Genomic DNA, 22,043 nt, shown 5'->3' with positions numbered 1-22,043 from the left:
GCTAGCTTTTGTGGTAGAGCAAATGTTTCCACTTTACATGTTAATAGAAAGTTATGCAGACTTGGTGCTTGAAATATAACAAGTAGTTATAAGCGCTTTTACAGGTAGTCTGAAGTATTTGCACGTAGTTATGGTCCTCAGCCAAACCAAATATCAAGTATAGGTCAGCTTGTTTATACATATGCCAGATTGTAACACAAAGCAACCAGATGTAAAATATGTTAAGTGAAACACACTGATGGTCAATTTTAGTGTCCATAAGTAAAAACTGAATCATCTATAGAAACTGCTAATGCTTGTCTTAGAACTGCCCACTCACAGATTTAACATGTCACACAAAGTCGTCAGTCAGGTGTTTATTCAGTTCACATGAACAATGTGCCCACTCAGAGATTTACCAGGCCATGTCAACTCATCAGTAAAGATCTTACTCAGTGCTCAAACACCCACGCTGAAGCCAGCCTGAGAGGAATACGTTACAGCAATCAGACATAAAGGAGCATGGAGGAGGAGGATTAAGAAATGTGTAAAGGGACGGATTACAATGGAGAGAGGGATTCACAGAGTGATGACAGGAGGAGATAGAGGAGGAGAGAAAGAGAGAGAGAGAGAGACTGCTGGCACTAAGCTGACAGAGGAGAACATTATCTTGCTGTTCCACAGGCACATTTTTACCACTGAGCCCAGAAGCTCTTCTTTCCAACCAGAATCCCTTTTCTTCGCTTCCATTATTCCTCCTCCTGATGATAAATCCCCAGCTTTCTTTCTCTAAATTTATTCACTGAACATATTTCCCTCCATAATTGTCCATGGTTAGGCGTAACGTGTCTGGATTTCATGATGTCTTTTTAGCAAAATTAACAGAACATGCGATGATGAAGCAAGAAACGGTGCAGTAATAGTCAGCATTATGTCTGAGTGGTAGTTTTATGCCTATATAACATTACCTTGCTGTGATGTGTATGCTATTGTTTTTTGTTGGCCTTTATTTTAGTGGGTAGACAGAAAAGTAGGTAATGAGAGAGAGGGAAGACATGTGGAAAAGATCATCAGGCTGATACTCAAACCTGCGACGGCCGCGTTGAGGACTACGGCCTCCTTAGTTGGGTTGTGCTTTATCACTGCAGCACCACAGGACCCGGCTTTATCTTTTCCATAACATTTATGTGTGAATATTGGAGCATATCTTTTTATTGCAATATCTAAAACCAAAGGTTGCCCATTTAAATGGGGCGGTGTTATATAAAATTGACTTTTTTGAGCTTTATATCATGATATAAATTTATTCCGATATTAACAATATACCTGGAGTGTTGCCTTGATTCTGTCATGCAAGATTGAGAAACTTTTTAATCTCCCATTCAGGTTGTCTAAACGCTGCTTTCTCCAAGAACTGGATTTTTTTTCTCAGCTCCTCCTCTGGACTGGAGTCTTCACGCCGGGCTTCACCTCACAGAGCAGCCCTCCTGCGTGACTCCCCCACTAGGTCCCTTCTGTTTCAGAAAAGCAGGAGCTTCATAAAGAGACAAAGTCCCAATTTCAAGACATTACATAGCAAAGTCAAATTTCTTTCAAGTCATGTTTGATATATACAGCATTGCTGTAACAACTGAAGGCATCAGTGTTGCAAAATAATACAGTGTGCTTGGAAAATAGATAACAAATACATAATTACCCTTTAAAAAAAGTTTAATAATTAAGATTGTCATGATCCGTGTTTGTGTTTATTTTGAGTTTTTCTGTGTGATCCTGTTCCCTGTGAGTCTCTGTCTCTGCGTTTCCCCGTTGATTGTCTCCCAGGTGTGTCTCGTTCCCTTGATTACCTCTGTGTGTATTTAGTCTCACCTGTTGTCTGTGTTCCTCATCAGATGTCTAACGTCTTTTGTCAGTCAGTCAGTTTCCTCAGTAGAACTGTGAAGTCCTGAGGTTGCTGGTTTCAGTCTTTATGTCAGTTGCTAACGGTATTATCTGTGTGCTAATTAGCTGCCTGTCCTGGACTGTGATAGAGATTTTTTGGTATTATCATTTTGGTGTTACTTTAGTTCATATTCAGTCTAATGTTAGTCAGTTTAAAGTGTTCTCTTCTTTAGTGTGTGTATTAACTGACCTGGGGGTCACAACTGTCTGTTCATCTTCATGTGAAACAGTTTGACCGAGATTTGAACCGGGCTCAGACCGTAGATCAGATATCGCATCAGGAACTGGGTTGCTAGTTGTTTAGGTAAAATGTTTTACGACCTTTGTTGTGTTTGGGTACGATGTTTTACGTCCTTTGCTGTTTTTCCTCTGCTGCCTCTCTTGCCTATCCTCCTTCTTTGAAGTTTGATAATAAAAGACAAGCTCTACCCAAAGATCTTCAGACGCTCTGTGAACGGCTCGGAGGAGCAGTTGATAGAGTTTTTCTCCTTTTGCAAAAGCTTGGTCATAAAATTCATATACGTTGTCTGTGGTTCTTTTATGTAGGTTCTAGAAAAATACCTATCAGACTGTGAGCTCATTCATTAAATTCTTCATTTTTCATCAATAACCTGGCTCTCTGCGTTCATCCTCACCACCACCCTCCCTGACAAATATAGCTTTATAATAATCTAAATTCAATTATTTTCATTGTTTGGGATGGAACAGCTCTTCCTGCTGTCACACACCAGAGAAGCTGAATGGGAACCGTTACTCTGTTCATTCTAGAAGTCAGTTTACATATAAATCATTTAGCTTGTCATTTATAATTAAAATGATTTTTATTAGTTAGACTCTTTAGTTAACTGTTTGCAGTTAGTAAACTTTATCTGTCGGTCCTTTGGAGCTGCTGCTGGTGTCTCACACAGAACAGCTTCAGCTGCTTTGTTCTCTTTATCTGGCTGGCATAACACCATCTGTTCACCAGAGGAAGGGGAAAATAGGTTGTTTCTTTAGTTTTTCTTCTCTTTTGGCAGTGAGTTCTATTGCAATAGTATTTGTTGTATTTAAAAATTACTTATAGTATTACTTTGACTTTGTTAATTCAGGTTTGTATGTTCACCCCTTGTGTGTCAGTCACTATTTAAGTTTCCTTTATGTTTTGTGAGGTCAGTTTTGTGCTTGAGTTATTTTGTTATTTCATGTGTTGAAGTTTATGTTGACCTGTTTGGGACAAATTAATCATTTTTGATGTTTCAAATATTTAAATCAAATGAAACAGTTATACAATAATCGTCACATAAACAAAGTAACACAATTACAAAGTAATAATTTTACCTTCCCTGTCAACGTAGCATTTTTTAATAAAAATTAAAAAAATGGTGGCTCACTAGTGGGCGGCCCTGGCGATCCGACCACTGGGCTTAAGAAGATTTCTGAGGGAAACCCTGCGAAGGTAACAGTTAAGTGCCATAAAATGGCACCGTGTGCCTGGAGAATAATAATGCACCTTATTTCTGACCCTAAAATGATGCTCAATCACATTAGAATTAACAGTTAACAGTTATCCTCAGAAATAACAGAAAGTTTTCATCCTTCAAAAAGCCAGTTTCAGCTGCCATATTTTGCTTTAATACTATAATCATAAACAGAACATAAGCCCCCAGCTGACTTCAGAGGACTAGTTAATCTCAAAAATCCTATTCATGTTGTCCTCTGTGTTTGTTTCAAAAACACACACAATAAAGTGGAGGGTCAGGTTGAGCTCAGCTGGTAAAACCCTGATTGTTGACATCAGTGAAAGTGGCTTGGCAGCTTTCACACAAACTGGGTTCATATTCTCGTCATCACAGTGATCCTGTAGCCTCGCTAGAAAACCTTTTCATCCCAATCTGGCTCTGCTGGGACACTTCTCATCAAGGAGACGGAGGCAAGTGGCTCGATTCACTCATCTAAACTCAGCAATTATTAGTAGCATCTATTTTAGTACAAAAAAAGCAGTCTTATGCACACCCCTCAAATAAAGTTAGCTTAGTTTTTAACATTTACCTCATGAACTGTTTACATGACTAAACAGTGAAGGTAAGAGTTATTCTACTACTGTCAGAATATTGTTGGTGTGACTTCAACCTTTTAAAACTTGAAGAAAAAATAGAACACAGCAGTATCATTGTAAATTATAAATTGCAATCCAATGACCCAACAGCAAGTAATGGTTCTCCAGCACAGATGTCAAGTTACTGGGAGTAATGGCAGCCTCACCTAATATTGTTTTGTTGATATATTCAAAAAGCCTGTCACTGAACTTTTCCTTATGCCCTGCTCACCATCACCTGCCTGAGGAGGTTTGTCTGGAGTAGATCATGACATGATGAAGCTCATTCTGGTAAGTGATGTTCTATGCTTTTGCCCTTTGGTAACAAAAACTAATACATTGTAATTTTAAAAGAAACTATGAAATTCCTGAAGAAATTTATATGGGGCCTGCAGAAGTGTGCCCATCACTTAGGACCTAGCATTTTAGCCACAGCTCACACATCCGTGCAGGTCTGACATGCTTGACATGGTTCACCACCAGAACGCAATAACAGCAACACTTACCAGGTTCATCACCATCATGCTACAGCTGACCAGGTTCTCCACTACACTACAATGGCTGAATCCCATACACAGTGAAGTTCAGTCCGAGACCGACGACTATAAGCTTCGCACATGTGGTTCTCATTCACGATCCAAAATAAAAACATGAAGACAGTGGGTAATTGTTTATTTCTAAAACAAATTCAATCTTCATACTAAGGATTTTAATCCGAGCCCAGTGGCTCGGAGAAAAATAATTTCTCTGAAAATTATTTCAGAGAAATTATTTTATGTAAGCAAAATATGAATAGTCACAGGAAATATGTATTCTTCCCACAATGCAAAGTGAGACCTGTCTCAGAGCCTGTTTGTGAAACTACTCACTGCCTCTGTCTGGGCCCCGTTGCTGTGGTAATTAATTATCTGCGCCTAGGCCTGTCGTGATAAACGATAAATCAATTAATGGACGATAAATTAAACCTATCAACCTCATTTTAATTATCTGCTTTATCATCTCTTCCTGCCCTTTTTTTCTTTCTCTTGATGACACTGAATGAAAAAAGGCTCAGCTCCGGTGCTCTCCACTGACCCTCCCCTCCTCATTTCCTTAGAGTAATGTCCAGCGCACATTACACGAGTTGTCGGCCCATTTTCAAAACCTGAGACACATTAGCCGACAGAAATCCTAGGTATAACGGGTTCGTCGTGCCGTGTGGTGTCCAGCCACATGGGCACAAAATAATGGCTACAAGTCCAGTTAACTCATTTTAAAATCAGGCATTAATCAATGCTTTACTAGAATCTACCTGTGATGCATGTGGCTAGAGTCAGCGTAAAGTCCTGACTCAATAAAAATCTTTATAACCTGTTTATGTCACGTTAACGAAGAACAGCTGAAAACTTGCCGGGTTTATCAACTGCGGTAACAATTTGGCTCCAACTCCTCCCCTGGTCATTTCTATGTATATTCTTTGAACGAAATGTTGAATTAACATTGATACCACCACATCATCTCCAATGTCCACTGGACTTCCTGTTGCGCCGTGTCAGCTGTTTGGGATTCCCCTCCGTAATTTCCCCTCAGAAAGCACGGAGAGGAATCCGCGCTTTCTGATTGGCTACCTGTCACATTCAGCGTTAAACTCCCAGTCGGGGAAAACCCCTGATTTAGATCGGAGCGGTTACTGCAGGATGATCGGTTAGATCGGCCAACGATCTAAGATTGTCATAAGGGGAAAATAGGGGCAAAAAATGGTGTAGAGTGAACTACTGCATTAGGTGGTCGGATGTGCCCGTTTTCTCTAGTGAAAGGCAATATATTATACAGACTTCATAATCTGCACTCTTTTGGTTGAATGCGGTATTTATTTCCACTTTGGCTTTATTTTTAAAGTTTAGTTTTTATTCAAGTACGTTTTTTGTTAATGGAGACTGAGAATCCATATTATTTTTGTTTTTGGTTGTTTTGTTTATTTAGTTTATCAGTTCCAGTGTTACATGTTCTTTGGAAAATTAGGTGCATCTATCAGGAAATCGCATGCATTATTAGTTATTTCCTTTAAATCAGTGTCAAAAGGTCTTGAAACAATATTATCGTTTATCGCAATATTTGTTTAGACAATTAATCGTCCAGCAAAATTTGTTATTGTGACAGGCCTATTTGCACCTGGTCTGGCTCTCTCTGTCAGACAGTATGCTGGAAATAGAGTTCCTATACTTGTGAGACACCCAGCATCGGTCTCAAGGACCTTGACAAAAAACCATAAGCCCTAGCAACATTTTGAAAACATTTTACGGGAGCAGGCCTGTGTATCTATGCCATTTGACTAAGAGACCAATAGGGCGATATTTGTGCCTGTGAGGGGGAGTTAAAAAGAGTTTTGGAGTCAGAAATGCACTGTGCTGTGTGTGTGTTTCAGAGAGAAAGATATACTGATTCTGTCAGACACTCAGTCTCGATTTTTCTTTTTTTATGTCGTCATTTCAACTCATAATCCACTGATCTAGGTGTTTTATGGGAATGTGGATCTTTCAGATCAATTTGAGAAGTAATTTTGATAGGTAAAAGTTAATTTTTTTTGTGTCACGTAGCGCGGGGTGCTGGTCTGGACTTGGTCTCGACTACAACTCTGCTACTGGCTCCTTGGTTGCCTGTCCTCTCCCGCCCACCTTCTTTCCATCCCCTTTCTGTTGGATTTCTTTAAAAATAAATGCCACTAGTGGCAAAAAAAAAAAAAAATTGAAGTTCATGTTATGTTTGGACAGGAGACAAGATGTTTCCATCCCTAAAATTATGATGCATAGAATCACATATAGTCTAAACTATGTTACAGAGTAAACACAATAAAAACATGCTTTATCTGTGGCATTGTTCATTAAAATGGCACATTTCTAATGTATTAAAATTAAATACGATCGGTTCACTTAATGATATTAGCGATTAGGTAATCCATTCAGCAAGTACTTTTACTTTTAATACTTAAGTATTTTTAAAAGCCAGTACTTTTTACTTTTACTTAAGTACAAATGTTAATGTGGTAGTTTTACTTTTACTTGAGTAAATTTTGGTCTGTGTATTTGTACTTCTACTTAAGTACATTTTTTGAGTACTTTCTCCACCACTGCTTTTTGCTTCTTTTAAGTGTTGATTTCATGGTTTTTACTAAATAAAATTGGATTGGATGACTAGGATGTATGTAATTGTAAATACGATAATAGTCTATTTGTGAAGGACCTTGAGATAACTTGTGAATTGACACTAAATAAATAAATACAGTGATCCCTCGTTTTTCGCGGGGGTTGTGTTCTGAAAATAACCTGCGATAAGCGAAATCTGCGAAGTAGTTACCTTTAATTTTTACGATTATTACACAGCATAATTAAATACTCCACATTGAAACCAAAGAACAAAACTTGTTTTCAGGTTTGCGGATGTGCGTGATCCAGTCATGACATTAAAGCATCTCCTCCGTCTGCCCCGCCAGATTCACAGCTACTGCAGAGCGATGGATCTCGTCAAGCGAACCTCCGGTCGGGTTTTGCGCTGATTCTGGCCAGTTGTTTCCAGCAGGCATTCAAAGTTTCAGTTTTTATCTTCTGAACAGCCAGTCTGTATTACTTATATTTAAATACCGTAACATCATTGGCACACAGATAGAGAAGAACCGCAGAGACTGTTTAGCCAATCAGGACGCAGAAAAACACTGCAAAAAAAAATCCACGAAGCAGCGAGACCACGAAAGGTGAACCACGTTATAGCGAGGGATCACTGTAAACTGAATTGAATGAGTCATGGAATAGGGATCTGTGTAATACTTTTTCCAACCAAACCTATGTCTGGTCTCTTACACAACACAGCTGGTCAGTGAAAATCAGGACCAAGTTATCAGTAGCTATACAAAATGGAATGCACATTTCAGAGTTGATGAGTTGATACGATCTATTGGGATTCCTTAAATATGAACCAATCCTGATGTAAAAGCATAACCACAGCACCAGACAAATATTGAAAAATGGCACCAAAGTGGGCAGTGCCAAAAGGGGCACAGCAAAAAAATTGGGAATATGATGATTTTAGCCCCCTCTACTGACCTTTTTTCAGAAAAGCGAATAGCATGGCAGTCAGCTTCAGTCATCCTGCAGCAGCAGAGCAGAGAGGACACCCATTCTACTCTGTGTCCACATTACAAATGAATCATGCAAGTGCAAAGCTGAAGAACGCAATGATTGCAATTCCAATTCCTGACTTGCCAGGAGTGAGATGTTGTATACCAAAACGGCATAAAACTGTGACATGGACTTCAACCAGCTTGTGCAGTTTGCAACCATAGGAAAATTTAATACCAGTAGACATCCTTTAACCCCCAAAGGCCATCACTAAAATGTTTTTAGGCCTAATGTTGAAAAATGAAACAAGTTTACATAAAAATATCACAATTTACACCATAACAAATAGGGGTGAGTAAAAACATCTATTAATCAATACATCACAATATTTTTTTTCTAATTCAATATTGACTCAGGAAACCCTGTGAATTGATTAGATTTCCTGGTCAGTCGGTTCACGCGATATTGTGAGAAGCGCTTTTGTTAGCCACACACAATTTCCATGGACATTTGAGATTTCACAGTTGATCATTTAATATTTAAAATTTTCACCCATTGTTTACATCCAGTTTTAAAGCATCTGAAGTGTGTCTCACATCTGTGATGTAACAGGCAAGGCCAGTGTTTTTCAAACTGTTTTGAGCCAAGGTACATTGTTTTAATTGAAAAAAATCACGAGGCACCACCAACCAAAAATGGTAACAAAGATACTCTGTAGCCGCCTATATTACATATAGAGTAATTCTTGTCAAAGTGTCTTGAATAGGAATCAAATAAACACAAAAATTTATTTTTATCATATTTTACATTTCTTATTTCAAATTGCGCTTAACATGTCCACTTCAAAAATACACCTGAACAGTGAAACAACACTGTCGTGTGTGATGCATGAATGTACAGTTAGTAACATTCATGCATCACTAATTCTCTTGTTTTAATGTAAAATGCTCTGTACCTACTGCCATCTAGTGATAAGAAAATGACATGATTACGCTGCTAGTCACGACTACAGCAAAGACACTCAAGATGGCATTATTTACAGATAATTAATTCGTTTTCAAAAAAATCTTGTAAGACCAATTACCGTATTTTCCGGACTATGAGCGCACCATAATATAAACCGTACCTTCAAATTTTTAACCCCCCCCTGGAAACTTACATATATCAGCCGCACCGGGCTACAAGGCCGCTGGTATCTCTGCCGCTCTCGGTTTCCCATAAGAACCCAGCAGAGGGCAGCAGAGGGCTGCGTCATAATAACTGCTGGATATATTAAGGATGCAGTTCTCCGTCTCCAAATCCGGGTTTGTTCATGCCGAGTTTACAGTTTACATGCAGCGGCTTTATTTCCCTCCTGTACTGCCAGATCAATGCTCCTCAACTTAGAAGCTGCATCATAGTTTGAAAACATTTCTCCGTCGTGCCTGCTGCTAGCATGGCTGCTCGCATGTGCTTGTTCTAAATGAAAATTAGTGCGTTCTTTGATTTACAATTTTGACTTCCAATGATTCACTTCCTGCTAAAGAGCCCCCTGGTGGTTGAAGAAAAATCCACAGAAAAGCCGCGTGTTCAAAGTGTAGGAAAGAAGTAGCAGCTTATAGTCCGGAAAATACGGTAGGTGAAATTGGATAATTTCCACGGCACACCTGACAATCACTCACGGTACACTAGTGTGCCGCAGAACAGTGGTTGAAAAACACTGGTCAAGGCAACCATCTCTGCAGCAATCCACCAATCAGGCACTCTTCAATAAAAGCCACATGACACCCCGTCTGGAGACGGACAAAAGCACCTGAAGGATCTCTGACCAGCAGAAACAAGAAAAGGCGAGAACTGAATTGTAGGTTTTGAAGGAAACCAGGTGTGGCTCATCACCTTCTCTACAGTGAAGCATGGTGGTGGCAGCATCATGTTATCACATCTCAGTCACTTAACAGGTTGTAAAAATAGATGTACAAAAATAAATATACAATACAGTAATACTTTCCAGGTGCACTGTATAATGGATTATATGGAAGTAAAAAAGGTAAACATTTCTGTTTTATTCACAATCAATGTAGCTGGATGGCTAAAGTTTATGAGAACATATTGGTCAAGGTCCAATGTATTAATAAAGCATGTTACATTCTAAAACAGCTCCTGTATAGACAGTAGCTGCTGCATAACTATAGATTAATTGTGCAGATGCATTTTGAGAAGTATATTGTGACAGAGAAAAAATCATAAGCAGAAATATCTAGAATGTGGGAAGCATTTGGATTCTACGTTATAGGCTGAAATACATAACGAATATCCTGGCAGAGTCAAATAGAATTATGATTTAATAAGCATTGGCTTCTTCCTGCGTTTCAAACTGAATAAATGTTTTTATTTTGATGGTTGATTATCCTTCCTGTTTTTATTTTTGTATTCTTTTATTTCTCTGCTGACACTCATTGCTTGCATCAGTGGTTCTTAACCTGGGTTCAATCGAACCCCAGGGGTTTGATGAGTCGGTCTCAGGGGTTCGGCGGAGCCTCTGCCGCGGAGGTAAAGACACACTTGTGTAAAGTCGTGATGACGCCCCGCTTTGCCATCCCTTGCTGCAGAGGATCACGTTACATTGCTTAGCCAATCAGAGGATCACGTTACATTGCTTAGCCAATCAGAGGATCACGTTACATTGCTTAGCCAATCAGTGCTGCGGAGGAGCACTGATTGAAGGAGCTCCACTCTAGGCATAGATTTGAACTTGTGTCTTTAATTACTTCAGCAAAGTCATCATTTTTACCAAATTCTGTAGCTTTCGGTGTACTTCTAAATCTGGGGTTTGGGGCTGCTACTGCCTCTAGTGGTGTGGGGGTGGTAACACAACTAATATAATTACATTACTAAATCAGAATACTGCAAAGTCTTTATTATTTATTATTCATTTTTCATTCTCTTAAGAATGTAGAGCTAATTAAAAGACCTTAAAGTGGTTCCAGTTTCTCTCGATGGCCAACTTGTTGAAACTGTGGCAAATTTTAAATACCTTGGGTCGTTCCTGGACAGTCAGCTCAGCTGTGCTGAAAACACTGACTATATTTTGAAGAACTGTTCTCAGAGACTCTACCTTTTAAGAAGACTTTGTGATCTTGGGGTGACCCAACTAGACTCTAGTTAGGTCTTGAATTTGGGGGGAAAAAAATAATCACATTTTATTTATCACTACAGAAGGGTTCAGTGAACGCACATATGAAACGGGTGGGTTTGGTACCTCAAAAAAGGTTAAGAACCACTGGTTTACATGATTAAAATAAATATTTCACCACCATAATCAACAACCCTGAAATCTGAAAGGGGCTTATGGTTTGCTGTGTATTCTGACACTTTTCTTTGAAAGTGACAACCTTTTCAGTCACATAAACTTGTCTGTTTAACCAGAGCACACGGGCCAACCTTCATACCAGACATGGGAGCTTTAGCAAAAGTTCAAGCTGGAAGACTCCACCCCCTTCGTTCGTCCATCGACGTCATGCTCATCTCCGACCTCAGCGCTGGACCTCACCCGGCGCGTTCAATCAGCAATCAGGCTCTGCATAAAAGGATCCACACCCAAGCCGTCAGCTGATTCCCAGCTGCGTTCAATCCATTCATTGCACGTCTCAGCTTCTCCACAGCCTCGTGATTCCCCGTCCTTCGACCTCGCATTGGCCCTTTCTTTTCCACTCAGACGCTCCTCGGATGCAAGATATTTCTCCTGGCCCCAGCCTCAATCATTTGAAGCAGCTTCTCCCGCCTATCTCTCACCTGTCTGGGGTTTTCACTTACTCCAAGATCCACCTTCAAAAAAAAAACTAACAAAAAAAAACAACCTCCGGTCACCTTGTTAACTTTGACCTTCGGCCAGTGACGCACGACGCATTACCTCCCGCACAGTCTGTGAGACAAGGTTGTCAATTGTGGAGCTCTACGTGGAGGTGACGGCCTGCCTAACAGACTACAGAATCAAAGAGGATCTGATGGAAGCAGCAAAAGGCCGTCTTCCTCCGCCTGCCAAGCTTCTCTCACTTCCGCATGCCGTTACGGTCAGCATCTTTCTGGATTTCCCCCTCTACGCCTGTCCCTGGCTGCCAGGACGCTCCTCAGATGCAAGAGATTCCTCGATGATTTCAAGTAGCGTCTCCCCCTTTCTCTCGCCCGACTGGGATTTCTCCATCTCCCGCTCCCTCACCACCTACTCCACTGTCCACCTCTGGCAAGCGGAAACGTGATCCCACTGTTTCAACCGCACCGTCTTTCTTCGCCTCAGCTCCTTCACACCAGCGCCACGCTATGGATCAGCAATGCCTACGGTTCACCTCTCCTGCTTGTCGCTGTCAGCCCGCTCAGCAACACCTCTGGTTTTCCCTCACTACGCCGGTTTCAGGCCACCAGGGTAAGACGTAGCATTCTCATGTCTCATTCAAGTCTCGCAATACTTCATAACGCAGACACCTGTCATTAGTTTGTCCCCTCCCGAACACGTTGACCGTATATTCATGCGCCACTCGAGTTCTAATGTCTACAGACTTTTACCCAAACATCGACTAAGTTAAGTCGTCGTCACTTTTTTCTCCGAGGCTTTAAACATAACATTAGTTCAGTAGGTGACCGCTGTTGCATAAGAGCCGCAAGGTGTGTGTCAGAATCCAGACAGTCATGGAGGGATATCTTCTGCATAAATAGCAGACGCATGTGCATTCAACTGCAGAGAGCAGCGCAGCCCATCTTTAACGGGTCGTTTGGTCACCGCAGTTATCTATCTGCTTCACATTAGTCATTTGTCGCTAGTCAGCGCACCTGAGCTATATGATAACTCATGCTACCCAGGCCCGGCAGCAAGGACGGACATCTGGGTGCATTGCCGGCTTCAGTTAATCGTGTCCCGGCTGTCTGCAAGCCCCATGTTTTACCTACATGGCCAATTCTTTGATAGTCCTGCACCGACTTGGCACCGGAGTCTCCTCCACTTCCCTTACCGTGTCCTCTGCAACCTTGTTTCGCAATTAAAACAGTTTTATGTGCCGTTAACACATCGTAATCTATTTTTCAAACCGCCTACAAACGCAACGCGAGCTCAGAGACGTTCACACCATTGCTTAACAAGACGCCTGTGGCTATTGTCGTTGTGTATGTTCAGCTACATAGATTCATTCTGCCGGTTGAAGATTCTAGGTTGTAATATATTTTTGGAAAATCTCTGGTCCTATCTTCTGCTCACGGATCCCAGGTTCTCCCGGCGGGCCGAAGTGAAACCACACAGAAAACGATCATAGACGTCACAGAATTATTGACTTTAATCCAAAAGAAGACATGAAATTACACCCGAAACAGCAGAATAGAGACGTGCATTTATTTACCCGAGACAAATGGAAAGAAGGAAGAAGGCAAAGACGCGCTTAGACGTCTTTGGAGAATTGCAAGAGCCAATCCGAGTAATTACTCCCGTGTACAAGGTTTTATAGTAAAGGCGTATTCTAGTCTTCTATTTCTTCAAATAAGGCGTATCCTTGCTCATCCATCCAGGAGCTGTCTCCGACCCTCTTTAAAGTTAGTCACTCCCTGCACTTTGTTTTCAAGATCTAGCACCTATTGTCACTTTTATCTTAAAGCGGAAGCAGAACCTCTCCTCTACTGGCCAGGACTCCTGCTGTTTCATGGCTTTTCACAGTTCGTGTGAAGCTGGAACTTCTGATGGTTTCCCACACAAAGGGCAGTTCAAAAGATCTTTGCAAACAATCTGCTGGTAACATAAAGGTTAATAGGGCAGAATAAGTTATTAATCTGAAAACTATAATTGGGCTTTCCAATCAAGACATGGCAAGTTTTAAAACTAGCATATTTTAAATGTATTTCTTATCATGACCTAAACAGTTGATTCAATCAGTTAATCTCTTCCGGAGCAGGGGTTCGCGTCTCGGCTGGCCTTCACATATCAGCGGCTTGAGGCATGAATTATCATTTACCTAATTGTGGACTTTTGCCCTGTTGCGACGGTGATGCGTGCAGTAGAGTGGCTTGCCAACGTAACATGAAGTTGGCTAATAATTCCTCTTTGGTTCGGTTGAGCCCGTCCAGCGCTTTTTCTAATTATTAATCAGCCTTAAATTCCTATTGATGAGGGTCTTTCTCCAATCATTGTTCCAAAAAAAAAAAAATTGCTCAGTGTCCATTCACTACTTATCAAAAGCGACCTTAAATAGAATCTGGTTTACTCTCAATGTAAAACATGTTTTTAGCATCCGATTTATAGGAACTTTTTCCAGACACACAATGTATAGTGGTGTTTTATATTTCATTCAGGTAGCACAGCACAGTACAAAAAAATCCAGAGGATTTAAATGGCCTGGCAGTCACTATTTCAGCAGGTGATCAACAAGTGATTCTTTTCGTAGTTTAAGTTTTAGATTTTTCTTAGTTGTTTCAACTTCAGGATATTCCCGGTCTACTTGCTTCACCGCTATCAACCGATCTGTCCCATATTCAGATGTGTTCAGTTCAAGTCCCATTGGTTGCTTCTCAGTTCTTATCTCAAGATCTCCTGAAATCAGCAGATTATTTCCCAGGCCATCCTGCCACTTTCAGGTTACGCAGTCAGTTCTTTTGCTTACCCTGGTCCCACACTCAAATGTGCTCATTCCAGTCTCACTTCTAGGCCAATAGACATTAGACACTTACCAGTCATTCTCGTAGGTCTGTCACTACGGCAATCAGCACTTGCAGGTATCCTAAAGCTCACAGCCCCACCTAGAGTCTGAACTCCCAACCCCACTGCCGGGTCCAGTGGAGTTCAATCGGATGGCACGTCTCAACACGTCAAAGCTTTTCGACGAGTCTAAGATGGCATTTCCTTTCTATTTCCCATTTTAAATTCAGCCCGTCGGGCATGGCCCTTTTTGGGGAGGATCTCCTATAGTTGGTTCAGCTTCACCTTCAACAGCTCGAGTTTCCAGCTTTTACAAAATTGTTCCCTGGCCGTAACCTGTTTCCTGAGTGGCTATCTCCGCAAGAAATCCCAAGTCGTCGCTCTCATCAGTTGTGTGTTACCATAAAGCTGAACCTTCATCACTCCGTTTCATGTCATCAACCGACTTTAATCTTATCTCTGCTCGTGTCACCCCGATCATTTTGACTCTATTGTTGATGAGCTGTCTCTCTCCACCTCTGCTCAGTTCAGTTCAGCTATTAGATGGAATCGCTCTTTTCATGTTCCATCTCAGGTCTTGCTCTGTAATTTTATTTTCTATATGTCTCCTGTTTCTTTTATCCTTCCCTGTGTCCATAGCTCACTCTGTGCCAGACGAGCACTCCGCATTTCGCTGGTGGTGGTTGGTCTACCTTTTCCAAAGTGTAAACTTATCACGTGATTGTCCCTTCTGTGTCCTCCCATGCTGTAACCTACAGGTTCGTTCCTGTTATTATTCACTCGCATCCTCCAAAGACTGAACTGTCCCTCAACCAATCAGCTCTATTGCCAACCTTTCAGTTTCCCTGAAGCTATCCCAGTAACCCATCAGCTGGCCCTTTAGCAGTCTGACTCCATGCCATCCCAGTAACCCTGCATGTCTGCCCCAACAGCTGGCCCATGTCCCAGCGTCGTTCAGCCCCTGCAGCTGGCCCATGTCCCAGCGTCGTTCAGCCCCTGCAGCTGGCCCATGTCCCAGCGTCGCTCAGCCCCTGCAGCTGGCCCATGTCCCAGCGTCGCACAGCCCCTGCAGCTGGCCCATGTCCCAGCGTCGCACAGCCCCTGCAGCTGGCCCATGTCCCAGCGTCGCACAGCCCCTGCAGCTGGGCCATGTCCCAGCGTCGCACAGCCCCTGCAGCTGGCCCATGTCCCAGCATCGCACAGCCCCTGCAGCTGGCCCATGTCCCAGCGTCGCTCAGCCCCTGCAGCTGGCCCATGTCCCAGCGTCGCTCAGCCCCAGCAGCTGGCCCATGTCCCAGCGTCACTCAACCCCTTCAGCTTGCCCATGTCCCAGCGTTGCCTGCCCCTTCAACCGGCCCGTGTCCTAGCCTTTCTCTTTGTTGGCCCATGTCTCAGTGTTTTTCCTTTCCCTTATACTTTTCAGTGTGGCTCCCTTACCGTGGGCACCTATCCTACAGCCTTTCTCCAGATATATTTGTGTCCCCTACCTCCCCAACTCCTGCCTGGCTCCGTGCCTTCAACTATCCTTCACTCTCTTGCCCGGTATTATTTCGGCTCTTTCCTTAGCAGGCCTTCATTCTCCAGATGAGCGTCAGAACATGAAAACCCCTCCATCAATAAAATTTGATTCCTCCTATCAGCTTCTCATCTTCTAGTTTTCTGCACTCCTTCGGCCTACAACCCGTACTTTTCTTTTCTCCTCGCATCATCAAGTCGGCATACAAGTTTTAGGTCTCACTTTCCTCAGGCCTTGGCCCCGGCCTCAGCCCTTTTTTTGGGGGGGAGAGCATCCCTAATCAGTTATCGGGATGTTCATCGAGTTCACATCAAATCTCAGCTCAGATTAGCTGCCGGGGTCCGAGCGCCAAAGAACTGTTGTTCATTCCTGTCATTAAATCTTTTAATTGTTCCCTTTTGTCCGTCTGAGTCTCTCCAGATTGAAATATCAGTCTTGGTGACCTATGACCCTGTGGCTGATTTACCAATGTTTTTTTCCTCAGACTATTGCAGATGAACACCCAACAAGCTGCAATTTTGCAAAAGTTTCTGACCTAGTCAAAATCCTTACACTGTCCATTCCTCGACCTTCTAACACATCAACTTTGAAGACAAAATGTTCACTTAATGACAAGCATATCCCACCTGGTTGAAAGATCAAAGGTCAAGAACAATGTCAACCTGATGGACAGTGTCACATCTAAACTCAGCAGAATCCATTTCAAGTTTGAAGACAGAGTGGTTTGCACTGATCTAGACACTGTCGCAGACTTCTAAGTTCTAAAACCTAAATTTCCCAAGAAAGGCCATGAGCAGCAACAAGTGGCTTGTTTGGTTGTTTGAAAAAATTTAAGTAGCTTATTTCTTGCAAAAATACGGAAGAAACCACATCTAAAAATCTTTAAAGTGTACTTAATCTAATGCTTCAAGTTCAAAAAATGGTCAATAAATCCATTTACCAAAAGCTCACATAGTCACACCGGACATTTGACAAACAAAAGACTTCCACCACGCCTCCTGGGGTGTTCTTCATCTTTTAAATTAATTCAAATTCAAATTCAAAAATACTTTATTAATCCCAAAGGCAAAATTAAATGGGAGGTAGGCCTAAAAGTTACCAAAGTAATTGAAACATTTCCAAATATGAAGGTTAATAACAGATTTTAGATCCAATCCAACTTAAGTATATTTTAACTGTCAAACACACAAAATGGTTCAGTGCTCACTGCTTTTCCATCTGAATAGATTGTACAAAGGAAAAAATTCACTGGTTGCTAGGCAACAGAAGAAGTAAGTAAGGAGCAAGATTGCAGGATCAGATTTTCATCATGTTAGAAAAGTATTAGTACAGCCGAACAGAGGACCTCAAGCTAATGGTGAAGTTCAAATATCTCCCTGGCCAAAACAAAACCAGGAACCAGCCTTTTGAGTTATTTACAGATTCCTAAAGTGTGGATTCTAAGCTTTCCAATGATAAATAATAAAAAAAGATTACATGGTCGTTTGAAAGTTGGCACTCTGCAAACAAGAATAAAGAGAAAACAGATCTCAAAGTTTCAAAAGTATTGTTGTCCCCAAACCTGATCAGCTGCCTGGGTGTTACAGGGTGTTTCTATTCAATTGATGCACATACATTCTGGTTTTAATGGTAAGTTAGGGATTCTCATGATGTTTATTCTGCCACTGTTGGATGGTGAGTAAAATATAAATGAAGTCATGGCTACAAAGTAAACTAAAGTGAAACAAACTAGTGGGAAGATGGTGGATCTTACCATGTGTCATGCATATTACATCTTACAATATGCACACTAGTAGTAAATTACAAATATTTTAATGTATCTATGCTGAAACCATGAAATCGATTTTAACAGCATTGATATTCTTAATAGACAAAAGTTACATTTCTATCTATCTGTGGTTTGTGTTAAAGCGTTACCATTTATGGGGCCCTGAAGGTTTGAGGGCCTTAAGCAGCTGCTTAGCAGTGCTTAGCCTTGAGCCGGTTCTAAATATGATCAGCATCACATTGTGTGTTTAGATCCACTAACTGATGGCTTCATTTGGATTTAACAGTAGTGCAAATAATTGATATTGTATTTTTTGATTTATTTTTTTAAGACTCGGTTGTGGGTAAGTATGTATTGTCAGTAATTAATGTCTTCCAGTAATATTTTTACTTTTCCTGTCAATTCAATATTTTTAATACAAAAACACGGTGGACCGCCTCAGTGCCCCGACCACCAAGCTGTGCAAGTTTTCTGGGGAAAACCCTGCAGTCAGTAACTTTTGTAAAAAAAATAAATAAATAATAATAAAAATAATAATATATATATATATATATATGCTTTTGGATTTTTTCATTTCCATTAAACTGTCACTGTGTCCTGACTATATGAGACAGAAAATCTGTGAAAAAAAACTGTAGCTCCCCTGATTTCTCCCTGTGGTCATACAGCCATCAGCAGAAATACCCTGCTGCCGGTCAGAAGAAATCTCTCACAGGCATGAGGCAGATCTCAACACTGTCAATCAAGTGTGTGTATGTTCTGCTCAAGATTGCCAGTTTGCTGCAGCCGTGAAAATGGCAGAAAAACAACTCACCATAGGAGGAAAACTGTTCATGTGAAGAAGGAGCTGTATCACAGGACAGAATAAGGGGCAGGGTGTGAGCAGTGCAGCACATAAAGGAGAATGATTGACAGCCCTAAGACTCTCCTGGTTCTGATTGGTTGTTTCTGACCATTTACAGTGTATTTCTGTAAATGGCAGTAGGACCACCCGGAGGCAGCAGAGCTTCATTTTTTTTTCAAAATAATTTGTCTCATATTATACAGTCAGGACATAGTGGTAGTTTTAACAAATAAGTAAAAAGAAAAATCACCTACTACAGCTTAAAATCACATTAAATGACGTCCTGGCTTGATGACTTCAAGCATCAATTGTTTCTCTGTTAATTTTCAAATTGTGTGACTAAGAGTAACAAGGTGTTTCTGAAAGGGTGAAGAAAACAAAGTTTGATGATGCTGGAATCTGGAGATGTTTTTGCCACAAATGGCACAGTTCATTTCCACTGGCTACTTTTAGCACTGCTTTGAAAGAGAATTGAATTCCCAATTAAGCCTTCACTATGCTGTGCAGGACTTTTAGAAGTTAACAACAGTGGAATTAAAGTTCCCAGCCAGTTTTCTGTGAAACAATTGCGTGTCGTGTTGTTATATACCAGAAATATAACATGGAGTTATATTTCTGGTAGGTAGATTACTTAAGATGTGTACTATGATGAATTTCCTATGAACTGAGTGCCTGCAAACAGCAGACATACATGCATGAACACAATGAAGCAGCCCTCAAAGCTGCAGGACAGACGTGACTCCCAGCTCCTTCCTTTGCAGTGTCATTTCTAGGTTTTGCAGCCTGATTCCTTTTTTATTTTATTCCTCCCTCCATCTGGGATTGATGTTTTATTTATCTGTGGGTTTGCAGACAGTGAAGCGCCAAGCTTCACTGTCTGCAAGGCTTTGAACACCTTTTTCATCTTTATGTGCTCCAAGCTGAATGACAACAAGGGCAAGCTTGTTAACTGTTCCACAGGTGATCAAAGGTCAGTTTCATGTCCGACATATTCAAATCAAATCACGGAAGGAACGATGGTGAACCTGTCCCCTTTTTAACTCACCTTTTGCCTTAAATACAATTAGTCCAAACCTTCGGTCTACGGATGCACCAGGAGGCACCAGGTCTCAACTTTTCTTAGAGGTCTGAACTGCCAATTCCCATTTTGACCAATACGACATCTCATACACAAAAGCTCACTGAGACACCAAACATTCAGGGACTGGTCCAATACAATATCAATGGCCAAACCATGACATCACTTAAGCCAGTGTTTTTCAACCACTGTTCCGCGGCACACTAGTGTGCCGTGAGTGATCGTCAAGTGTGCCGTGGAAATTATTCAATTTCACCTACGACACTGTATTTTCCGGACTATAAGCTGCTACTTTTTTCCTAAGCATTGAACCATGTGGATTGTAGCCCGGTGCATCTTTTCTGTGGATTTTTCTTCAACCACCAGGGGGCTCTCTAGCAGGAAGTGAATCATTAGAAGTCAAAATTGGAAATCAAAGAAGAACGTGCTAATTTTCATTTAGAACAACCACATGCTAGCAGCCATGCTAGCAGCAGGCACGACATGTTTTCAAACTCATATCATGCAGCTTTTAAGTTGAGGGCTGTCGATCTGGCACTACAGGAGGGAAATAGAGCCGCTGCACTTAAACTCGGTGTGAACAAAACCATGGTTCGGCTTTGGAGACGGAGTGCTGCATCCTTAAAATATCCAGCAGATTTATTAGGACGCATCCCTCTGTTGGGTCCTTATAGAAAACCGAGTAATTCATGTAATTTTCTTACCACTACATGGCAGTAGGTACAGAGCATTTTACATTAAAATGAGAATTAGTGATGCATGAATGTTACAGGTAATAGTGAGAGCATTGTATCTAGCAAGACTGTGATGACAGTGATGGAAAAGACAGTGAAGATCAGCAGTAGTTGGAAAGAACATGAGTCCATTTCCTACAACATATTTGTGTGAAGTGAGCTTCTCAAGCCCGGCTACTATAACAACTAAAAACGGAGAGACTAAGAGCTGTTGAGGAAGAGCTTTGTCAATTTCTGCCAGGAAATCAGCTGTTTTCATCCAAACATGCACAGGTTTCACACCAGGTGGGTAAAATATACAGATATTGACATTTTGTACAGGCAACTCTTCATATTGTGACAGTAAATATGAAGTGAAATCTTTTCCAAATATTATTGCTTCTTTCAGAATAAGAATTATTTTCTGTATTCCGGCTATAAGATGCTTGTGGATTAGTTTGTAAAACACTGAAGTTTTCTACAACTTCTTTAAATTTAAGACCACAGTGTTGTGGCTGTTCAGGTGTATTTTTGAAGTGCACATGTTAAGTGCAATTTGAAATGTAAAAAATGTAAAATGTGTTAAAAATACTGTTTTGTGTTTATTTGATTCCTATTCAAGACACTTTGGTAAGAATGACTATATATGTAATATAGGCGGCTACAGAGTATCTTTGTTACCAGTTTTGGTTGGTGGTGTGCCTCAAGATTTTTTCAATTAAAACAATGTACCTTGGCTCAAAAAAGGTTGAAAAACACTGACTTAAGCCACAACCACTGACAACAGGAAGTGTAATGTTTTCATCTGAGCCTCTTGACCTAAACAACATGATCCTGTGTCAGAAGACAGATAAGTTTGGTCTCACTTGCTGCAAAGCACCAAGACTTTCCAGTGGAGGGCGTGGCTACGACAAACTCTGACGTCACGCCGCTGCCAAACATTTGGCTCTAAATTCCACAGAGTCTAACTCGCTATGATCACTCCTAATCCACGTCCAATATTTGCATCATCCAATTTGCACCATTCTGTGTATGAATGACCTGTATTAACCTCTACAAAGGACAGTAGCATTTTTCCTCCTTTGGACTTTGTAAAGGACTGTAAATTACAATTAATTATTATGAATGAATTATTCAAAATGAATTGTGTAAATGATTTAAAATAAATTGTGGAGGCTATTTATAGATGTTTGTTTTGATTAACACTGTGTTGTTTGTAAATATTTTGTTCTGACTTCATATTTGCAGTTCTCAATGAGATGTTTCAGTTTAGTTTGTACCTCACAGGATGCCATAGTGAGTAAGGTGAGGCCTTATAAAATTTGGCAGCAATAGTTATGCTGGAGTTATTACAACAATAATAATATTAAAAATAATACAATTCCCTTAAATT

General features: G+C 41.0%; 1 protein-coding gene across 18 annotated transcripts in view; it reads right to left on the bottom strand.

The window, feature by feature from the left end:
- Positions 1 to 22,043, bottom strand: part of LOC103459572 (pleckstrin homology domain-containing family A member 5) — a 182,558-nt gene that overhangs the window by 144,897 nt on the left and 15,618 nt on the right. Inside the window, exon 4 of one of the 18 annotated variants that reach the window (XR_014085982.1) lies at positions 11,511 to 11,638. The exons of the other annotated variants lie outside the window; for them this stretch is intronic. The gene's annotated coding sequence lies outside the window, so the exon portion shown is untranslated. The remainder of the gene's footprint in view (positions 1 to 11,510; positions 11,639 to 22,043) is intronic. 18 annotated transcript variants of the gene reach the window in all.

Source organism: Poecilia reticulata, chromosome 23, assembly GCF_904066995.2.
Source record: "Poecilia reticulata chromosome 23, P_reticulata-male-v2, whole genome shotgun sequence".
Classification (NCBI taxonomy): Eukaryota; Metazoa; Chordata; class Actinopteri; order Cyprinodontiformes; family Poeciliidae; genus Poecilia; species Poecilia reticulata.
Note: the sequence above shows the minus strand (reverse complement) of the source record. Positions and strands in the feature narration are given on the sequence as shown.